This window comes from Ursus maritimus, unplaced genomic scaffold (genome assembly GCF_017311325.1).
Source record: "Ursus maritimus isolate PB19 unplaced genomic scaffold, ASM1731132v1 scaffold_1, whole genome shotgun sequence".
NCBI classification, from domain to species: Eukaryota; Metazoa; Chordata; class Mammalia; order Carnivora; family Ursidae; genus Ursus; species Ursus maritimus.
In genome coordinates this window covers 29,332,391-29,355,895 of record NW_024423343.1, presented here as the reverse complement: position 1 = coordinate 29,355,895, position 23,505 = coordinate 29,332,391, and the positions used below count along the sequence as shown (strand labels likewise).

At 46.4% G+C, this 23,505-nt stretch overlaps 1 long non-coding RNA gene across 1 annotated transcript in view; it reads right to left on the bottom strand.

The window, feature by feature from the left end:
• LOC121104401 overlaps positions 1-19,673 on the bottom strand; it is a 34,511-nt gene extending 14,838 nt beyond the window's left edge. The window contains exons 1-2 of the long non-coding RNA XR_005836708.1: positions 19,497-19,673; positions 6,381-6,491 (exon numbers count right to left, since the gene is read on the bottom strand). This is a non-coding gene — a long non-coding RNA (uncharacterized LOC121104401). The remainder of the gene's footprint in view (positions 1-6,380; positions 6,492-19,496) is intronic.
• Positions 19,674-23,505: the final 3,832 nt, after the last annotated feature.

Sequence of the window (23,505 nt, the reverse complement as noted above, 5' to 3'; positions counted from 1 at the left end):
TAATAAGAAACAGCACTTCATCACTGATTGGAGATTATGAGAATCTTCACTCCTGCAAAGCCACAAATGTCCCACTCAAGATCTGCCTCCACTTGCCTTACTGACACTAATCTTATAACTAGGTTTAGTTAAGTCATAACATAACTGGGGACATACCATGCCTGATCAGGAAAAAGGAGCTATACTTGTGTGTGTGTGTGTGGTGTATGTGTATGTGTGTGTGTTTTAAGGAAGCTCCATGCTCAGCATGGAGCCCTATGTGGGGCTTGAACTCACGACCCTGAGATCAAGGCCTGAGTTGAAATCAAGAGTTGGATGCTCAACCAACTGAGCCACCCAGATGTCCCCCAAAGGAGCTGTAATTTTAAGGAGCTCCAAGACCTAGCTAGCATGCACCAGCAAAAGCTGGGAGAGTATTCATGGAACTATATTCTGGAGGTGTTTAATCAAGAAGGTTGGCATATAAGATTGGATAAATAGGAGTTTGTCAATGTGAGATCCTCTCCCAGGATTAAAGATTTAACATGTTGGCAAGAACTCTGGAAGATGGTGTAAGCTCACAACAAGATGGCCGCTGGAAGAATGCAAAAAGCAATGCTCACATTAAGTGAGGTTGAAATGCCAGAATAGCAAGGCTGGTGGTAAAAGAAGAGAGTCAGAGTCTCAGAGAAGTGGAGATGCTAGAATGGATATATTAAGCAAGGCCAGAAAGTCTACAAGAAGACTCTTAAGACTCTAAAGAATGTACTAGTAGGAGGAGCACCAGGATCCCTAAGAAATACAGTGGTAGCTCTCCTCTCTAGCCTCAGGCTACCAGTAGGAAATGCCATTGTAGCCCTAGACTCACTGATAATAAGGGGATGAAAGGGCTCCAAAACAAGAGGGACAAGTTGGCAATGCATAAGCCTAACGAGCCAGGAGAATTCAGCTGTCATAATGCGCAGCAAGATTGCAGAGAGCCGGGCGGGGGGGGGGGGGTTGCCCCACAAAGAGTTTCTGCTGATGGTTCATAAAACATGATGTACAGGAACGCCTGGGTGGCACAGTGGTTAAGCGTCTGCCTTCGGCTCAGGGTGTGATCCTGGCGTTATGGGATCGAGCCCCACATCGGGCTCCTCCGCTATGAGCCTGCTTCTTCCTCTCCCACTCCCCCTGCTTGTGTTCCCTCTCTCGCTGGCTGTCTCTCTCTCTGTCAAGTAAATAAATAAAATCTTTATAAATAAATAAATAAATAAATAAATAAATAAATAAATAAATAAATAAAACATGATGTACCAGGAGTAAAAAAGACAAGCAGCCAACAAGGGTACTACTCAACTTGTACCAACTAAAGAAATCACACAGATGATTAGGAGACCAGGGGCGGTTATTTTAATATCATAATCTCTTGCCCAGTGTTATGACCCAGAACCCAATGACTGAAGAAGAGGCCACGTCCCCAAGGAAAAGACCCCATAATACCACAGCAAGTACACACTCTTCTGATCCCCCACCCCCTCCCTGCCTGCCCACCGGTTCTTCAAAAGGATCTTCTACCGCTTGGTCAGGTAACCTCTCAGGTTAGAGAAGGGGGCATGCCCAAACATTTTGAAGACAATTGAACATAGGATGCAGATTGACAATGATACCCAGAGGCTTGTTATAGTAGGGGCCTGTGGGAACTAGGCAAGAAATGGAATCTTGGCCAAAGTTTAACTCAAGGGTGTCCCTGAGTCTGCAGACTCATCTGGTGGTCATTTCTTCAGCTCCCAAATGTATAATCAGCACAGACATCCTCAGGGGTGAGCACCACCCCTACATTGCATTTTGGGACTGAGAGATATGAGCTGTCGTAGTGGAGAAATTTCTACCTGCCACCTCCCAGTCAAGAAAATAAAAAAATAAAATCATACCCAAGAAGATATGCCAAAAAATGGGGCCTCTCTCAAAGATCTAAAACTGCACTGTCTGATTCTTACCCCTAACCACTTGTGATTACTGAGGACTGAAAATGTTCATAGTGCAACTGAGAGACTGAATTTTTTATTTGATTTGATTTTAATTAATAAAATTTTAAAACATACTCAAATCAGTTATTAGAAAAATGTTTAAATATGTTTGGAAAAACTTGAGTATATGAGTCTACTTTTTTAATTGTAAATTTTATGAAACCTAAATATAGATCAAGTATTTCTGATGAAACCTTAACATCTGAATTGGAATGTACTATAAATATAAAATACTCTTAGCACCAAAAAAAGACTGTAACATATCTCAATAGTATTTTGTTTATTACATATTAAAATATTGTTAATAGATTGAGTTAAATAAAATATATTGCTCCAATTAATCTCACTGCCTCTTTTTACTTTTTTTAATGTAGCTATTAAACATTTTTAAATTACATATGTGGCTCATATCATTTACACAGTGGAAAGCACTGGTCTAAAGGATACAGAGGTTGTGGTTCCAATTATATCTCCATTTCCCTCAGCAGTCTGGCTCCTGCACAAACCAGACAGATCCTAGGGTACTACAGGCTGCCATGAACTCAACAGGTAGAGAGCCCAAATGCAGCCTTTGGGGCAGCTGTGATTTCCTTTCTAGAGCAGATTCATTGTGCCCTACATCCATGTTACGTGGCACTTGATTTGACAAATGTGTTCTTTCCCATCCCTATCAGAAGAGAGGCTCAGAGACAGTGCCGTTCACGTGAAAGGGACAACAGTACACATTTACAGCTTTGCTTCAATGGACTCTGACCTGGGTTCAAATTCCACATGTCCCTCGACCGCTTGCCTTCAGCACGTTAACCTCCCCAAGCCTCACATTTTTCCCACACGTAGAGTTAGATTCATTACGTCCACCTCATAGTGTTGCCATGAAGCCCAACATGGGTTCATATGTACAGAGTGTCTGGCAAAGAGAAAGCAATCGGTAAACATAGGTGTCTCTTCCCCTCAGCAGCTAGAAAGAAAAACCTTGGATGATAAGACACCAAGGGCACCTAAGTTCAGATCAATAGACTGTTACCGCCATGTTGTTATGATACATACTGGTAGGTCCAGGGAAGGCTGGTTGCTTAGCCTATCCACAGGGATATATATTAGTGACTCTCAACACTGGTTGCAACCGAGGCTGCATAATAGAATTATCTTGCAGAGGTGGTTTTTTTTAAATGGTGTTATTTATTTATTTGACAGAGAGAGAGAGCACAAGCAGGGGGAGCGGCAGAGGGAGAGGAAGAAGCAGGCTCCCCCCGCTGAGCAAGGAACCCAAAGTGGGACTCGATCCTAGGACCCTGGGATCATGACCTGAGCCGGAGGCAGACACTTAAGCAACTGAGCCACCCAGGTGCGCCTATCTTAGAGAGTTTTAATTCGGTTATTGGAAAACTTTTAAATATGTTTGGAACTGGTCTGGGTAATATTTAGGTATTTTTTTAAGCTCCCCCCTCCCAGGAGATTCTAATATGCCACCAGGGTTTAAAGCTGCTTTTCTTATCTTGTCTTCAGTCTTGGATAAGTGATCTCCCTTCCCAGCTGCCTTTCTAAATTAAACCTGAATGCTCATCCGCCATAGGTAAAGATTAATGAGATAATGGCATCGGGTGTGTTTGAGATCCTTGATAGGGGAGAGGAGCTCCAAGATATAATTAGGGCCATTGTCATTATTAGTGCTTAAGTTTCAAGGAAGGATTTAGAAGAAGGCAGACCCTTGTTCTCCTGTTCTGCCTCCCTACCTACTCCCGGATTGAGCATTCTGAGTGTGCTGCGATGTCCAGAGCCTGAGGAAGGTCCTAAAGCCTATTCATGTGGAGACCAGCCCAGCCCAGGTGTAAGCTGGGGTCTGATGCTTTTTGCCATTAAACGCAGCAATCTCAGTGTCAGCGTATTTGCAACACATTTCAAGATTGGGTCAGGAGGCCAGGAGCTGATGATGGATTTTTTTTTATTTATTTATTTTGCTTACTGGCAAATTTGAGATTTGTAGGGTTCTCAAGCAGCCACTGTAAAATTCAGGTTACAGAGAACGGGCACCCGTGGAGAGGGAAAAAAATAGATTCTGGTTCTGACAGCCTGTGTGGTCAGCTCATCCCCTCCAGATCTCCCTGTCGCGGAGTGAGGCACCGATGGGATAAGGCACAGGTGTTTGTCATCGGGCTGCCAACTGGGACATCGGCAAGGGCCACCTCTGCACTGAGCAGCAAATCAACTTCCCACTTTGTTGATTGTTCAGCTAAGTTATCACAGCTGCCTGGCACCCCAGAGGGGTGTGGCCACTCTCGGGGCCTGGAATGACAGAGAGCATTTGACCTCTCAATGCCAAGTCCCCCTCACTAAACCCCCGGGTAGGGTTCAGGAAGGGAGCAAGACCTTCAAAGGCAAGGACCAACCTCACACTGCTGGCATATGGTTAACATACGTTGCCCCCCACTTTGGGGAAATGTTTAAGTCGCTTTACTTCTAATCTCTATATGTTTTCACCGAACATAGAAAATGCTACCAATTTTCACTAGAATCAGAAAATCTTAGCATCAGAGGCACCTGAGAGGCGGACCAGTCACACCTCCCACTGAACACATTTCATGCCATCCTGAACCCAACGAGACATCTGCCTGTCTTTGCTGGATGGTCCCCTGTGATGGGGGACTCTCCTGATTGTCCAATGCCCACCCACACACTAACTCAAGTGAACATCTTTACTGTGGATCCAGAATATCGTCCACCAAAAACCTGTTCGAAATCCTGGGGAGTGGAGGCAGACGTCGAGTAGCCTGACTCCAGCAGGGAGGACGCGGAGTAGCAAACGTAGAGTCCACCATACCTGGAACCCTTCAGCACTCATACTTTCGGTGACCTGGAAAGTCACCTTGGAGTGCAGGGCAGATAGCTTCCTTCTTTTCCTTGGCACTTCTTTTTTCCCCTTTTCTCGTTAACATTTGCAAATCCTTTCTTGTCCTCCCCCTCCTCTGGCAGCCACTGTCAGTCCAATAGCGTTAAAGCCTTTGAGGGCGCCTGAACCCACTGTCCATCCTGCCGAGGACCTCCTCCGAGCCTGGCAATGACACCCCGTGCCCTCCGCTGAAGGGCGTCTATAAAGACCATGAGGTTTGGGGTGATCAGAGCTAGACTCCAAATCTAAACCTACCCACTTACAGCTTCAAGCCCTTGGGCAATGATCTAACCTCTCTGCACCTCAATTTTCTCATCTGTAAAGGGAGCTTAATACTGATCTTTAAAAAGTGGAGAAAATATGGGGCACCTAGCCAGCTCAGATGGTTAAGCATCTGCCTTCAGCTCAGGTCATGATCTCAGGGTCCTGGGCCCAAGCCAGGACTCAACAGAGTCTGCTTCCCCCTCTGCCCCCCCTCTGCCAGTGGTCCGCGCTCTCTCTCTCTAAATAAATAAATATATCTTTTCTTAAAAAGTTGGGAAAATGAAAAAAAAAGATGTGCAGACAACAATACCATATAATCACATAAATGAACCCAAGAAGAAAAAGCCTCCTAAGTAGGATGGAAAAATATTTTGACAAAATTTAACACTTATTCATAAAAAAAAACAGTATGATGACAAAAGAAAACATAGCGAAATATATTGGTTTTTTTTTTTTAAATGAGCACCATTCATGATAAAAAGAAGGTAAACTAGGAATAGAAGCGGGTTCCTCTAACTGACAAAAGGTATCTGTAAACATCTATAGGAAACATCACGTTCAAGGGTGAAACGGTAAAAACATGCCCATTATTACCAAGGGTGTTCAACACTGCGTTGGGAGTCTCGGTCAGAGCACTAAGGCAAGAAAAAGAATAAATACCTCAGTGAGAGAGGAAGAAATTTAACTGTCACTATTTGGTTACTGTAATTGTCTACATAAAAACCCTCAGAGGGGCGCCTGGGTAGCGCAGTCGTTAAGCGTCTGCCTTCTGCTCAGGGCGTGATCCCGGCGTTCCGGGATCGAGTCCCACATCGGGCTCCTGTGCTGGGAGCCTGCTTCTTCCTCTCTCACTCCCCCTGCTGTGTTCCCTTTCTCGCTGGCTGTCTCTCTCTCTGTCAAATAAATAAATAAAATCTTGAAAAAAAATTTTTTAAACAAGAAAATTTAACAGTGTTTCTGGACACACAAATCAAAACGCAAAAATCATTGTACTTCTTAAGACCCAGAACAGAGAAAAAAATAGTTTGAATTTTAAATGCCATTTAAAATACAAGCAAATACACAAAGTATTTAGAAATAGATGTAGGAGTTCTGAACCCTCCTCCTGCTCACGGCCCCACCCACCCACCTTACCCTGCAGCAGCAAGTCGTGGGAGGCTCAGCCTAATTCCACCCGTACACTGCGCTTTGCTAATTATGGCCACGAGCTATGCTTGAGAAGGGACAAGAGAGATACTCACCCTATCTTGTTTCTGCTACCTGGTTCCATTTGTCTATCATTCAGCTCTCTCTCCTCTCAGGCGGACATTATTTGAGCTCAACACAAGACACAAGGTTTGGCCTGGCAAATTCTAGGAGGAAGGGAGGCAGGTAAGGTGGTTAAGAATAAGAATCAAGGGCGCCTGGATGGCTCAGTTAGTTAAGCGTCTGCCTTTGACTTGGGTCATGATCCCGGAGTCCTGGGATCCACTCCCACGTTGGGCTCCCTGCTCCGCGGGGAGTTTGCTTCTCCCTCTGACCCTTCCCTCTCTTATGCTCTCTCTCTCTCTCACTCTCTCTCAAATAAATAAAATAAAGTCTTTAAAAAAAAATAAGAAGTATCAAACCCAACAAAACTGGATGCAGGCCAAAAAAATTAAAAAGAGTATGATCAGGACTTCCGTATCAGACAAGCAAGGATCCACTTGCCAGAGCTGCGTTATACTTCGTCTGTAACAGAGGGCAATCTCTGCAAGGCCTCCTCCAAGACCCAGCTGAAGAGTAAGTGCGAGCCAGTGCTTGACCCAAAGTAAATGTTCAATAAACATTAGCCATGCGGATGGTGCCCCCTATGGGTTAAAAGTGGTGCAGACATGACTTAAAAATGATGCAATTTTAGAGCGAGTGCTTGACCCAAAGTAAATGTTCAATAAACGTTAGCCATGCGGATGGTGCCCCCTATGGGTTAAAAGTGGTGCAGACATGACTTTAAAATGATGCAATTTTAATCTAGACATCAAAACGGAATCAATGGGATACTATTTTTTAATCCAACAGCCACTGACCAACACTAATACACGTCTAACTCCTAGTATTGGTGAGAAGTCCTTTTGACGTAGGAAGGCTGACGGGACTCCATTTTAGAAAGAGTCCTTCTCTGCTATTTTGTGCCTGGCCCCACTTACTCATGTTCCACATTTTGCCTCTGAATCAGCCGAAGAAGCCATGTTCCCACCTCGAGAAGGAAACAGGAAAGTGAATCCTTCTCTGAGTTTCGTTCTAGGCCCCAGACACCCGATAACACCTAAGAAGAGCCAGATCGTGTTCTAGGACATTAGCTCCCAACAAATCTGGGCTGGCGCCGGCATCGATACCCCCCTACCTTTGGCAATTTGTGGAGTAACACCTAGTGTTCACCAACACTCTCCTTTGATCAGAACACATACCCTAGACCCTTTCCCAGTATAAACCCCTGGCCCTAAGCAATGACGAGACTCATGCCCCTTGCCTTCCCGAGACTCCCAGACACGCTGTCTGCTATTCTCTGTCACTCGCCCTATTCAATAAACTCTGCTTCCACTTCCTCTAGCTCCCGTTTGATTTCTATCCTACGGGGAGCCAAGGGTCCCATGGGACCCGCCCCTGGGTTCTTGCTCTCAGCCTGCCTGCATCGCCCTCCTGCAATGATAGGACTATACACCGACGCAAACTTCCTGAAGCAAATCAAGGCAACTCCTATTAATTACCTTCAAAGCATACATATCCGTTCCCTTACAAGAATGTACCTAAGGACGTAATTAGGGACATGTGCCAAGACACACACCCAAGTATGTTAACTGCAACATTGTGAATAATTAGCAAAAATGGGGGAGAGGGGCGTCTAAATATCCAACGATGGGACTTAAAGAAGTGATGATAGAATCCTCTGCAGTCATTGGCAATTATATCATAAGGACATATTGAATGCCATGAGAAAAGGCTCACAACATATTTTATTTTTTTTTTAAGATTTTATTTATTTATTTGACAGAGAGAGACAGCCAGCGAGAGAGGGAACACAAGCAGGGGGAGTGGGAGAGGAAGAAGCAGGCTCCCAGCGGAAGAGCCTGATGTGGGGCTCGATCCCAGAACGCCGGGATCACGCTCTGAGCCGAAGGCAGACGCTTAACGACTGCGCCACCCAGGCACCCCTCACAACATATTTTAAAGTTTAAGAAGCTGGCTCCAGAACAGAGGGGAATCTTTAATATTCTATATAACAAAGATGCTGCAGATTTACTAAAATATTATGAGCAGTCATCTCTGGGCAGTGGGATAATAGCTACAATAATCTCTTGGTTAACAAATTTGATTTACATATTTTGAAATGGTGCCTTGAAAGAACTTAGCCATTTTTCAGAACTGCCGAACAACTCTTGGCAATAACTAAGAGGACAGGAAGGTTTTGCTTAGCATCCTGCTGCCAGCCGCTGCCCGGGGGCCTGCACCCTCCAAGCAGCTCCCCACTCCAGCGCGGGGCTCAAGTTCACGCCCCACTTTCCTTCTCTGCTTGCATTCCAGGTGGTCTGGAAGGAGGTCTTCTCTCTGTGAAGACGGATTCCGAGGAATATGTATGCAACAAGTCATGAAAAGGCTTATAAAAAAATTTTTTTTCAAATGTGAGTGTACTTTATCAAACAGAGCAAAGCAGGAAAACATTATTTTTGGAAACAAATGGAATGTAACAAAACAAAACGAAAATGTAGAGTGTAGTGGCCAAAACAAGAATGTTCCCATCTCTGTGCCCCTGTGCCCTGTGACAACGTTTGCCAATGAGAGAATTTTTTTTTTCAGTCTCAGAAAATATCATTGGTGGGCAGAGCGACTTGTCTCAAGTGAGAGACTGAGCTCCAAGCCCCGTTCTGCCCTGAGCTGGAGAGGAGTTGGAGGCTTTTCTGTTATGTGAACCGTCTTTAGCTTAATGCCTTCTTTTTTTTTTTTTTTTAAGATTGTATTTATTTATTTGACAGAGAGACAGCCAGCCAGATAGGGAACACAAGCAGGGGGAGTGGGAGAGGAAGAAGCAGGCTTCCAGCGGAGGAGCCTGATGTGGGGCTCCATCCCAGAACGCTGGGATCACGCCCTGAGCCGAAGGCAGACGCTTAACGACTGCACTACCCAGGCGCCCCTAGCTTAATGCCTTCTTGCTACACTCCCTGTTTTGGAGAAACGGATACAAGATATTAAACCGAAAAGAGTTGTAATTTATTTCCCTCTTTGTGCTTTTCTGTATTTTCCAAATTTTCTACAGTGGATACAAACTGCCTGTGTGAGCAGGTCACTATTCTTACTTTGCGGAGAGGCGTGAAGTCACGCAGCTGCCCCCACCGCACCATCTCAAGTGCCCTGGAAAGAGTTCCTGGGCCCCCTGAAGTTGCCGGAAACACTTTGAACGGAGGACAAGAACTCTCATTTCAATGAAATAGAGCTTAAGATGCCAAGTGCTGGACCAGAGGTGAGGGGGGCAAGTCTCCTTTCTCACGCCTTGCTATACACATCAAGGACCTTAGTGGGGTGCCCTGGGAGGGGCTTTTCCATCGACGGGTCCACTGTTTAGTAGCTTGGTCCTCCTTCCTAAGTCCTGCCCCACAGACAATGCTTGGGGTCACGTGGGGCGATTCCCCGCCCACCCTGTCTCCCAGCACCCAGTTCCATGCTGGGCGCCCCATGCCCTGCGGCTCACAGGAAGGGCGCTGGTACCGAGAACAGCTCTCTTAGCGCCAACACAGGCATCTCCTGGATTCCCTCTGCTGCGTGGCCTCCGAAAGGACTCAAAGGCTTGGACTCACCTGGGTCCTCTTGGGCCTTAACATCCCACAGGAGTGACCCCAAACCTTGTGTGGGGCGCTGGTTGTTTACAGCTTCCTAGCCCTCTCTGATCCGCACAGGAGATGCAATCCCTCCCCCATTCCCAGGAAAGGAGGAGGAGGCAGGGAACAGGCTGGGTCAGGAAATCAGGATTTCCTGCTTGAACCAGGCCTCGACCACAGGTGTGCGAACTGCGTCAGAACCACCCTTTTCCTTGCTTCGCTCCAGTCTGAAGGGTATTCGCAGCCTCCCGGGGCCGGACTCACTCACCAGGTCTGAGCCGCGGCCCGGCCTCCCGGCTTGTTACGGGAGCCGCCCAGGAAACAGGTGCGGAAGCCGCTGAGACCTGGCACCAAATCCCGGCTGCACACGTTCTCGTCCAGGCCCCCCTGGCCAAGTTCGTCCCACTCACGGAGCCTGTGTTCCTCACCTGTAGGGCGGGGACCGCGGGAGAAGACAGTCACGGGCTTCGCTCCGTGCATCCCAGCTGTGATTTATGAATCAGTTCACGCCTTACGTCCAGCCACATGCAGATGTGCTCACAGCCCTCACTGTAATTAATCAGAGACCCAGAACCTAACGACTATTGCTTCGATTTCTCATCGGTTTTCTCCTCAGCTTCACTGAGCCCCCCCCACACACAAATAATATATAAAAATAACAAGCAACCAGGGGCCTCACGTAAGAGGGGAAAACTTAATCTCGGTTGTGTGTTTCTGCTTACAGAGAAAAAAACAAATAAGGCATACAAAAAGATCCATTTTCCTACTTTTTAAATTTTAGAAAGGCACCTAAACTTGCATTAAGTACACAAACAAGAACATACTATTTTTATAATAATGTGTTTGTATAATGATGTAATATATTTATTATAGCCACATAAGGATGAAAGGGGAAAGAAAGCCACGGGAAGGAGGGAGAGGCGCATAGAACAAAGAGATGGGGCCACAGATAGGACAAGGCTACGAGGGGCGGAGTCACTGAGAAAGAGGAGAAGCTTTGAGAAGGAAGAGAACGACAGAAAAAACAAACATGGCCCCCTGCCCACCCACAACCTCTGGCCACCTCCCCTCACCAAGCTCTAAATCGGGGTCCCCTCCGGCCAGAAGCCGCCCAAGCCCTTTGCGATGGAGGAACAGCGCCATCTTGTGGGTCACTCAGTTACTGGAGCTGAAGATCTTTGGAGTCCCGTTGCTTTTTTACTACCATGGACACACTTTTCTTTTCTGCAATTAAGAAAGAGGAATCCGAAGCGTCTTCGTTTTAGAAAATTTGGTGAGGATCAACCAGAATTAAGGAAAGGCCTGGCGATTTTCCTCGCCAACATCATTCACCTGCTGCAAATGTCTGACTCTGTTTCTCAACCACATCCAACAGAGAGGGTCACCTGTAGCAGTCCCCACCGCACACCCAACAGAGGGCGTCATGACAGGGACAGGAGCTGGCAGAGCCACTGGGCGTCCTGCAGGAAATGAGACAGAGATGGGAAGTGGCTGACGTGGCTGAGGATAAAAAGTGTTCATACTTGGGCAGAAAGGAGTTGGGACAACCACTGGATTCATGCCCCAGAAGATGGTATTCATTTCAAGGACAGATTCAGACCTAGTGATGCCTCCATGGCTCCTGGTGTTACTGAAAACCACCCAGAAATGTACCTTCTTTGCAGCTTTATTTACAATACGGAAATTTTGGAAACAGACTAAAGGGACAGTGGGAGTGAACTGATCAAGTAAAGAGCCGTGTCACCAATCAGTGGAATGGCATAGAGTCATTAAGAATGAAGCTGTATCAAACCATTTGCTTCTATTCTGTGCACTTTTCTGTATTAATATGTTTTACTTACTTTAAACGGACTACATTTTTAAATGATGCTGTGGAATATTTAATGGCTAGGTACATATTCCTGGTGCTATGTTAAAATTTTTAAAATGCAGATCTGGGGGCGCCTGGCTGGCTCAGTCGATAGGGCATGTGACTCTTGATCTCAGAGTCATGAGTTTGAGCCCCATGTTGGGTGCCGAGATTACTTTAAATAAATAAATAAATAAATAAATAAATAAATAAATAAATAGGCAAGCAAGCTTACCTAGCAAAAATTTTCTTTAAAAAACACAAATCTGCATTATGTACTTGAATCCACACCATATGATATACTATATTATATACCTGAATGTTGCTAAGAGAGCAGATCTTAAATGTTCTCACCGCAAAAAAGAAGTCGTAATTATGTAACATGACAGAGCTGTTAGCTAATGCTATGGTGGTCATCATTTTGCAGTATATAAATGTATCAGATCAATGTGTTGTACATGATATTATGTCAATTACATCTCAATAAAGCTGTAAAAAATATAAATCTGAATAGGTGATGGTATGGATTTTTCTTTCTTAACCCAACCCCACTTTTAATTTGTGCTATAATGTCACATTTTATGTGTCCTCGTCAACCATGTTAAATCTTTGCTGGAATAAAATAGAGAATAAATAAGGAAAATAAGGTTCACAATAGATGCCCCGCTCCAAAATGTATATATGCCTGTAGAGAGAGAAGGAGAGCGAGAAGAGCAAGATACACAATGATCATAGACATTGAAACGGTCTCTAGGTGAAGACTGCTGGGCATTTTTGCTTTATTTTATTTTATTTTTACATTTTCTTCATTTTCTACACTGAATGAGTATTACTCCTTCAATCAGAAAAACAGTAAATGTTTTAAAGGAAATGAGTTTCTGCATTAGCCTTTCCATCCTGCCCCCCCCCCCACACACACACCCTTTCCAGCATGTCTCATGGACCAGCTGGACCAGGCAGACCCTGGAAAACCAAATCAGAGATATCCTGGGAAGTTCAAGCTGGTTGCAAAAAGTACCCCTTGCTTCCAATAGCTCCCAGGGCCAGCATTAGAGCAACTCCCTAATGAACCAGCCCAGTCCTGCAGAGGGGGTGACATTGGAAGCTGTTACTAATCAATTAGATATTAATATAAATGGGTTTATCAGCAGAGTGTGATGGTTCTGGGATGGGCCTGGAGTCAGGACGCTGCACAGACATCCTCACTCTGTGGTTTACTAATGTACAATTTAGAGCCAGTGACTCAATGTCTCAATTTCTTCATCTGAAAAGTGGAGATGTCATTATACTTCCCAAGATGGCGGAGAAATGAGATGTGATGGTACTCTATGACAATACTGCTGATGCAGGTCAAAAATGGGCAAATACTGGCCATTTCTTGGGGTTCAACCTGTGCATGGAAAGTGCTCAACGCAGTGCCAGCAGGTGGCCAGGGCTCCCTCAACCTCCAGGCGATTTTATCCCCATTTCACAGATTGGGGTATAATGGTGGAAAGTGGGGGAGCGGGGGCTGCAGGAAGGCATGGGGCCCTACGACGGGGGCCAAGGCAGACTGAGATGAGAAGCCTCAGAATGGTGCTGAAGGCTCTGGAAACACAGCATTGCCAAAGGTTGGTCCCCGCCTCCCTTTTGTCATTTTAAAGCCACCTCCCGACATCCCACACACACACATACCCAGGACCCTCCTGACCTCACTAAAATCACTTTCATGAGGCAGAACTTCTCCCCTGAATCTGAGCCCTGCAGGATTCACCTCTTGACCCCAGAGAGCTGACGTCAGGGCAGGAACCCCGAACCCTCCCTTCAGCAGCTCCGCTGGACACATGTAGGCAGGTGCCTCCCACTGGATGGAAGGCACATAGACTAATTTAAGTAGCCTGGTTGTGGTGCTTCCCTCGGTCCTAATTAACTCAGTTGCTGTAAGTTCCATTGCATTGGGTACTGGAAGACTCGTGTCCAAGGAGTGGGGAACCAGGGGGGAAGGGGGTCAGAGAAGGAGAAAGCCAACACTAGTCAACTTGTTGGGACCTTTCATGGGGGGGTAATACAAAGTTGGGTATTTCCTTTAAATGTCAGATTCTGAATTAACTTTCATCTCAAACAAAAGGTCTGCCCTGCTCCGGCCAGAGCTGCCAATGCCTCCATGCCTTTGATAAGGACTTTGAGTTTTGTCAATGACATCTTTCAGACTCAGATGAGTGGGAGCACACAGCTGGTGGCTCGGGGGTACATGAAAAGGGAGATGGGGATGACAGGAGGAGGATTGAAGGTGTTAGGGGCTCTTTTATCCTTGGGGTACTTACTCCAAGAATAACATCTACAATTCACATTAGAAAGATCTACATGGCTTGGTCATTTAATGCTCCAAACAGCCCTGTGTGTAAGAGTTTTAAGTGAACACAGGGGCTCAGAAAAGCCAAGGGTCATGTCCAAGTTCACACAGGAAATATGTGAGAGAGCCAGGACCCAAACCCACATCCACTGCCTCAAAGACCCATTCTCCTTCCAAATTGCCACAAATCTGAAGGAGGATAATTGCCCTAGAATGGATATTCCCAAACCAGGGAGTCAGGGACCCAATTATGGCAAAGAATACAGACAAACTATGGCAAGGAATCTAATTCAGGTGGGACATCAAGCATGGTCCAAACACTTGGAAAGATGAAAGTATGACTGACTTACAGAATTGGTTACTATGGTAACAAACAACCCCCAAATTTCAGTGGCTTCCAACAACCAACATGTATTTCTACTCGGACTACACACAGGCTGCAGGTTGGTCAAGGCTGAGCTCTGCTCTGTTCCATGCGTCTCCTCATTCTGAGAGTTGGGCTGAAGGAGCAGCCCCTGACCCTGACAAGGTGCAAGAGACCTAGCCATGTTACGCAGTCACTTCTGGCCCAACCATGGAGTGCCAATGTCCACAGCCCTCGCGGGAGGCCCAGGAAGGGCAGGAATGGATAAGCCTCTTATGAGAGGGAATAAATAATCACGAGCATGAACGCAACCTACCACTTTGTAGACTTTCTCAATCAGCAAATACTAGAGGCAGAGCTACAGTAAGAAGGCTTCCAGAATCAAAACATTGGGANGGTCCTGCTGAAGGAATAACTTGAAGTCTACTCCTAAAACCCCGATTTCCCCCTGCCTGAGCTCCATCAGTAATCTGTTACACGAATGGGGGGGGGGGCAGGGTCTCCAAGATGGAATTCAATATTTAAATATTGGTTTTAAGGTTCTAAGGTCAAACCTGAGTTGTCTCCAATTGCATCTGCTCTGAGAAGCCTGTGAAGCCGCTTCAGATGATGTAGGAAACGTCATTCACTGCCCACCCAAACAGGACGGTGCCAAATGACTTCTGTTGGTCAACTCTGGGCAAGCATCTTACGGAAAGTGGGCATAATCTTGGGAATTCAACCATTCAAGAAGCAGTTAGATGGTGCTGACGGTGTGCGATGTGAGACAAAGAGTAACAGTGCTCATCAGAGAACTTGCCGGTGAGTAGACTTAGCCTCCCAGCCTCGTGTGATGAGTGACACCAAGGCTCTGAGGTCCTATGACTTGACCAAAGTTGTCCTCACCAAATCAAAGACTGTAAAGGGACTAGAAATCGGGTGTCCTGATTCCTAATCTCTTTTCTCTACCTATGTGGTTCCTTGACTAATGTACTTTCCATTCCAGCTGCTCTGTTGTGTTTTGTGTTAACCCTCCCTTCCCTACAAGGCAATGTGGGGCCCACTCCTTGATAAGAAAAAGAGAAGTTGCAGGAAGAAACAATGTGCACCCAGAAAGCAGGTGTCAGCTGTCCATAACCCAGAGGCATCAAACCAGGGACAAGAATCCAGGATTTTTTTTAATTATGTAAATGATGAAAGCCACCTTTCGCTACTTCCTTTCCGTCAGAACTCTTGGAGCACTTGTGGCTTTGATTAATGAGGCTATATCCAAGAATGATATTTATGTTACCCGATAAAGACACCATGGGTTGTTCTGAGCTGAATTTTGGCAACTTGCTCAATATTCAAGCTGGGCTTTTTTTTTTTTTTCCCTTCTATCTTATCGACCAGGTACAAAAGGATGTTGTTTAAATGAGAAAATCTCTTCCTTCGTGTACTGTTCTAAACTCAGTGGGTTCTCTTTGCAGCCAGGTGAGAAAAAGTTGCAATTTCAATGCAGAGAGCCCTTCTGAATGCCTGCGGCCTGGGAGGTATAATGAACAAGCTTCAGTCTTGGACCGGTTCCCAGACCCACAACGCGAGAACGCTGTGGTGTCTAAACAGAAGTCCCTGGCTTTCTTTCAGTCCCTAGTCTTATTAGGTTTGACGCTTCTTTATTATGTTTTGTTCTGCATCTCTAAATCCCCCTTCTGAAGCATAATGCTGCAAACATGGGGTCTGCACGCCCAAGAGCATTGTCCCTCGGTCGCCATGGCAACCCAAGCGCATCCACCAAGCACTTTCCTCCAAATGAAATAGCGAGCCGGGCTCTGAGCTTGCACGTTGCATGCACCCACCCCAGTCAGTGAATATCCCCACGGGGGTTTCTGTTTATAAGCGAGGGTTGGCAAGAGCCGAAGGGGCCGGCGCAACTGTGTTTTATCGACTTTATTAAAATACCTGGGATACACATTCAATTTCTATTTATTGTTGTTTCACCTGTGCCGAAAGGGGAAGTGCCGGCCCTTGACAAATGGGCTGAAAAGCTGTCGAGTTTCACTCTGGAGTTGGTGGGTAACAGATGCCGAAATGTGGTTTCATAAGAGCGTAATGAGACTTTGTACTTTTACAGCGCCTTTCATCAGTGACTCTCAAAGGCTCCCTCATTAGTCCCCGCAGCCCCCTGGGAAGGAGGTAGGTGGTGAGTGGGTCCCCCACACCGCAAGCCCGAGGCAAGGGGAGGCCTCAAGCTAGTTGCCTAGACATAAACAGGACACGGATCCACAAACAGGCCATTGGAGCCCCTGTCTGAGAGCTGCTCTGATCATGTAATTACCCGGCAATCGTGCCCGTCATTTGCATTTTTAATTCCACTCATTAAACTCACGGCTTCTGTTTAGGGAGACTTGTCTCCACACATCTCAACCGTCTGAATGCCTGTGGCTGGCCCTTTTATGCAGTAACCAGGCATCCCGATAGAAAGGTTGAGGAAAACATTCGCTTGGGCCCGCCACAAAATAGCCCACGAGCTACCTACACAGAATGGCACGGGGAACGGTGGCCTCCACGGACACGCAAAACAGGCAGCTCTGAACGTCCCCATGTCCATGACTGAGAAGCCCTCAGTAGGCCCCAAGTCACCTGAAACCTTCCTCCCCACCCCAAACTACATCTCCACGTTGTTCAGTGGGTGAGGCTTTGGGTAGTGTCTAACTCCCAGACAGGCCAACTTCAGATGAAGAAATCGAGCCCCACAGAGATTCGTCAGTTAACTCCTAGTCCCCCAGCGAGGCAGCGGCGAGGAAACCCAAACGGCCCGCCCTATGGTTCACCCTCCTCGCCTATGTTAGCTGGACGATCCCAAGACAAACTCACATGGAAAGCTTGGTCCCACGTGCGTGGCCCTTGAGTGTTAGCAACACGAGCTCCATACTAGCAGGGATTTTGTTTGTGGTGTTCTGCTGTCTCCCAGAAAAGAGAGCCTACTGTGTAACAAACTCTCCATAAGTGTTTGTTGCCGGTCAGACCTCTGCACTGATCCTACCCAACGTGGTTCCGTTTGAAGGACAAGGAGCAAGGACTCAGAAAATCCATTTGAGCCTCAGCCTTTTCGAGTGTACCTTGAGGCACCATCTATGTCCCACCTGATTCCTGGAACCGTTGACCTTGCCAATGCCCTCTGCCTAGATGTATTTCCCTCATGGAGAGCTCAGCTCGAAGGGTGCCTCCTCAGGGAGGCCCTCCTTGACCCGCGAGTTTATTGTTCATCTCCTTCATCGAAGTCACTCGTTCCAATTTATTCTATTTTATGCCCTTTTTTGTTATTGCTGTTAGGACAGTTATGAGTAGTTGAAACTCATTCCACAACTCTCTCCCCGGCTCTGATGTAATCTCCATGAGGTCGAGGATTTTTGTCTGCCTTGTTCACCACACTATTCCCAAGACCTCGACCGGTGCCTGACACATGGAAGTGGCTCAGTCAATGTTTGTTGAAGTGATAAATATAGAAGGAGAAAACAATGAAAGAGAAAGTGCTAACGATCATAAAATCCAAAGTATTTGTTTCAAAACTGGAAATGTTTAGTATTCTTGTGCTTCTCCTAGTTATCAACATTAGCAACTTGGAGCTTCATTAACCCTCTTAGGACTTGAGCAAATTTCAGAGTTGATGTGTGTGTACAAAACACGTCCATACAACATATCATTATCTTCCTGGTTCCAAGTGATCCCACAGTTGGTGTTCTCACTATCTGTCTCAGCCTCTGGGGCTTCATTAATATAATTATAGACACAAGTCACCAGTTGGGTATATAATTGGGATTATCTATATAGAACTAATCACTGAGAGGCAAAGCCAGAGTCACCCAGGAAATCAACGGGTCCAACTGGTCCATTTTACAGATACAGAAACTGAGGCCCTGGCAAGTTAAGGTAGTTGCCCTAAGCCACCATCCCGCTAATGTGGGGAGATACCAGAAGACTTCAAAGAAACAAGTCTGCCCCTCTTATAGAAATGGAAGTTCAAAGGATGTAAGTTAAAATGACTTCAGTTAAACACATTATCAAGGAGATTTCCTCCCCCTCCAACTGTAAGAATCAGCCTGAAGAAAAACCATCCCCAAAGGAGACAAGTCACCTAGTGTCATCCAAAAGGAACACAGAAACAGAAGCAGACATTGCACTAAATGTCCCACGTTCACTCTCGGAGCCCTTCCCGTTCTTCCACACAGTGAACTACCTTCACTGATATTCTCTCTTTACTGTGAACAAGCAAACAAACAAACAAAAAAATAGAAGCATCACTGGGCCGATCAAAAGGGCACCACCAGTATCTCTTGGGTTTGGGAACAAAAATCGAATACAGGACTCAGACAATTATGATATATCTGTCTTCTGTTAAAAGCATCCTTTGTAATCTCCCAAATGTGCCCTTTCTCAGCCACCTCACCCCCCGGACAAGGCTCATTCTCCACAGGGCGCTGATATGCATCTGGTTTTCTCTTCTTGGCTGGGCACTAACTCGGGAGTGCCCTGCTCCCATCACTCCGCGCGCACCCCTCTCTGTGGGAGGACTCCAGACCGCGGCCGCTGCAGCGCGCTCAGCTGCTAGCTGCGTTGCTAAGAAGCAGAGAAATGCAGCTGGTGGATGAGAGCCCTTCCTTGGCCTCCAGCCAAGAGTCGGTGTGACTCCTTGACTGCCGTCCATGCCCCATCTCTCTCAACCGAATGTCAGTCTGACAATTTTCTCAAAAATAGCTGCCCCTTTTCTAAATATTCCTGACAAGTGCAATTTGTCTGTGCCTCCCAGGGCGGTGTCCGACGGCTTCAAGATGTGCTTTACTCTCAAGTGGCTTTGCCACGTGGGAATACACGGGGCTAGTGCTTCAGTTAACCGTTGAACTGATATCTTGGAAACCTGCCCTTAGGAACGTTCCGTCACGTTTCCATCACTTGGCATTTTTGAAAACACGAAGTTAGCCCTAAAAGACTGATTAATTCCTCTATGGCGTTCTGAGCACTCACCGCGTCTCCAAACCCAGTGGCTGTCACCGGTGACTTGGGTGATGTCGAACATTCTTGATCATCCCTATGGCTCATGCAACTGTTCCCTGCAGGTGCACTGGGGAGTCCCTCGAGGATGGGGACCACATCTTACTTGTCTTTCCATTTCCCAAACCAAGAGCAGTGCCTGGTCCATAGTGGGTGTCTCTCTGTGAAATGAAATGTAGAGTCTCATTTTTGCTTTCTTTTATTATGGTAAAATACACAGAGCCTAAAACTGACCGTCTTAACCATTTTAAAGTGTGCAATTCAGGGCATGAAGTACATGCACAGTGTTGTGCAGCACACTTCTTAATTTTAAAATCTCTTCTTAATAAAATAACTTTAAATAGGTTAACAGCTTTTCCTAAGAAATGAATAAACAAAAAATAAAATATAGAGCCTGGTTTAAAGGAAATCTAGGCAACAAGGTATGAATATTGTTTCCTACTAAATACAACTGTTATTGCTGCTTAGCTGTTCTGTGACCATCTCCCAGCCCTGAGAACACATTCGGGAAGTGGCTGTATCGAGCACTCTGCTAGACACTGGGAATAAATAGCTGGAAAGCCGTGGCCATTGCCGGAGAGGGGCTTAAAGGCCAGGAAAAGACGGCTGCTTCTTTCTAATTCCCCACACCATCATGCAAACCTCACAAGGGCAGGGATATTTGTCAGTTTTTTCCCTACTATATCCTCTATACTGAACAGCATCTGGCATCATTGCAGGCACTTAACGAATATTTGTTGAATGAATAAATAATGAAAGTCTTTCTGGAGAAGTCGGGGAAAGCTTCATAGAAGACATTAGATTGAACTTAGTCTTGAAGAAATTGTTTCTTGAAGAAAATACAAACATCCCTAGTGGGAGAACAGAGTCTGCTTGGAAGGCTGCGGGACCAGCAGGTGGTGTGACCGGATGCTACAGGGAAGGACACGTAAGCAGAGACTGGGTCGTGAAGGGCCATATGTGCCAGGTAGAGGAAGCTGGAGTTTTCATTCCTATCTTGCAGGTTTGGAACTTTGGGCAAAACGTTTGCATTTTGGAAAAGCCCCTGAATGGTGTGCCACACTAGCGGCACTCACCAAAGCTCACCATTAGGGTCCCCTCCGCATCGGGAGCCTTTAATCACGTGATATGCCCAGAGCACTTCACACTCCCACCCTGTACGCATGATCCCTGATGAGCAGCTCCCCCGGCCTTTCCATCCCAGCCTTCCCACTGAAGTCCCTGCTCCCTGCACCATGTGCTTCCAGTGACAAAGAGAAACACAATGAAGAGAGACCTGCACGAATCCACTTGGGAGGCTCTTCCCCATAAGATTACACTTTCAATTGGCTTTTTAAGTTCTTTCCATCCGTCCTGAGTTTGGATTCTCCTGGAAGCAGACGCTGGGACGAGGACTTGAGAGTGAAGGGGTTTGGGGAGTGATGCCAGGATGAACAAGTGAGCCAGTGGAGAAAGTGAGACACGCAATACAGGGCAAGCTGGTGAGTGAGCTACCACGGGAGGACTCTGCACCTTGGCCTCACCATAGAACTGTGGAGTGTACATCTTGCAATTGTGTCTGGGGAGGCCAAGGAAGTTGGAGTCTTTATCCACCAATTCCTAACCCTTTGGCTAAGAATGCCCCGGGGGCATTAAATTCTGGACACTTGGGGTCTGCCCTGTGCTTGGGCTGACAGAGTCTCAGGACAGAGAAGCGACACAAGGGCAGGTGCAGTATGGAGCCCTCAGTGTGCACGGGCAGTGCCGCTGCACCTGCTGATGAACATGGAGGTGGGCCAAGGGGCTAAGAGCCGGGCATCAGCAGCGTACCACCTGCCCCACTGGAGGCTAGCTTCCCTTTGAAAAGACTGTGGCAGAGACAACGCTCTGTGTTCACCATACCATTTCTCCTCAAGCACACAGGAAGACCACATGTCCCTAGCTCCGTTGTCGTTAAGCCTCTTCATTCACAACTAAGTTGGGGAAGGGGTTGCCACTGGACTAAGTTCTGCCCAGGAGGATATAGAAAGAAGTGACCTAAGTCCCTTCCAGCCTGGTCCTTCAAAAAGTCCTGGATGATCCACCGGTTCTCGTTTTGCCTTCCATGACTACCTTGGAGGCCATTTGTTTGGAAAGGCACGTTGTGACTTGGTTAAATTAACATGTGTTAGCTGGAGCACAGAGTGCTGGATGGGGAGCCGCGGTTCGACCACAGATCATAAGAGAAACTGAAATAGAGATGTTTATCATTCGCAGTTGCTGAAGGAAGTACACGGCACACCTTGGGGGCCAGATAGGGAGGTCAAGACCAAGGGCAGACAGAAAAGAGCAACAGGACCTGGGGAACATTCCTTCATGAGGGCCCACAGGTGGAGTGCTTTGGGGTTCCCCAGCCAGACCCCCATCGGTCAACTCAAATCAAAAGAGTGGGGTTTTAGTAAGTGTAAGGCATGCAGGGGCTGGGAGGTAGGGAGACCGCTGATCATTCACAACAGAAACTTACGTGTGTTTGTGACACTGGGGCTACTGTCTAGGGCGTGTGCTTACAGGAAGGGCTAGTGACAGGATAAGTTTCCTGCAGGTCACTTGGCCAAATAAGATGGATGGCAAGACAGCAATACCGTGGAGGAGCTCAGCTAAACCCTCAACATGGTAGGAACACAAGCAAGGAAGACGGTTTATCCCCAAGTCCCTGCATGGAGGCGCCTACCAAGGAAAGTCACTTAGATCACATCAGACTGAGAGATAAACAGTTGAACAAAGTCGCTTGGGTTGGGGGATGTATTTGTTACTGCCGTAGAGTCTAGCCTAGCCTGACTAACACAGGGTACATTTGGACTCCACTGAGAATCTCCGCACGTCTTAGCGATATGCCCCCTTTCCCCTCCTTCCTTCAGAACTTGAAGAGAATAGTTTAAGGCAATTTTAGGACTTGAAACAGTATGCTTAAGTTTCAAAGAACAAATATGCTTAGCTGAGTGATAGTCTCGCAGTCTGCAACGAACCTGTGAAACCCAGCTGGTGTAATGGATTTGATAGCATCTCTCAAGGCCCCCTGCCCACTGGAAGACATCAGTTTTCGTGGTAAGTTTCCGCCTCCCACCCCCTCCACTTAACAGATCCAGAGAAACTACTAATTACCACTCGACAGCCTTGCACGAAGCAGCCCTCAGGGTCAGAGGACGACGTCCTAAAGGGCCATTTGCAATGATTATGTAATTAATATTATCATGATGTATAACCGCATATAATGGTTTCCGGAGATGGAGACCTTTTCTTTCTTGGCCATCCTTCAGAGCGAGGAGGTTGCTTGTTCTACCTGTATGACATTCAGGAACATCCTTCAGCAACCTGGTTTATAAGTTTTACCGTACATCTTGAAGTCTTTTCTTGAAAACCCACAGGTCCTGGAAAGTTTTGAACTAGGTCGCGTGGCTCTACGTCACTTTCAGTCTTTAAAGGCATCGGTCTACACAAATGCTTGATTGTGGCCGTTGGCTCCTCCCAAAGTCAACACTTACTTATTGACTGAGAAAGACATAACCGACCGAAACTTCACCCAGCTCAATATTTGCCTAGAGACAATAAATCTCAACACTGGCCAGAACTGAAAGTCGATGGCTATGTATTGTTACCTACTTTCTTTTGGCAAGAGCAATCAATTGGGTATGGATTTTGAAATAATTTCATTTTGATTGGAGTGTGGGACTAGCCTGACCGTGCAGGGAGAAAATGAAGGGTGGAAAGTGTGATAGGAACAGTGGCTCCTTGTAGTCCCACGGTTAAATGCAGTGCTGTGAGCAGCACTTAAAAAAGAAAAAAGACCCTGTCATCTATCAAGCATCCAGAAGGGCTGCTTTATGTGAGATGATGTCATCATAATGGCAGAGTGTGTTAAGCCCTCTGTGAATCCCCACCGGGGATTTGTCCTGCATGAGAATCAATTACAGAAAAGATAAATGGTACATTAGAAGTGCCTTTTGGCATATATTTCACTCCTGAT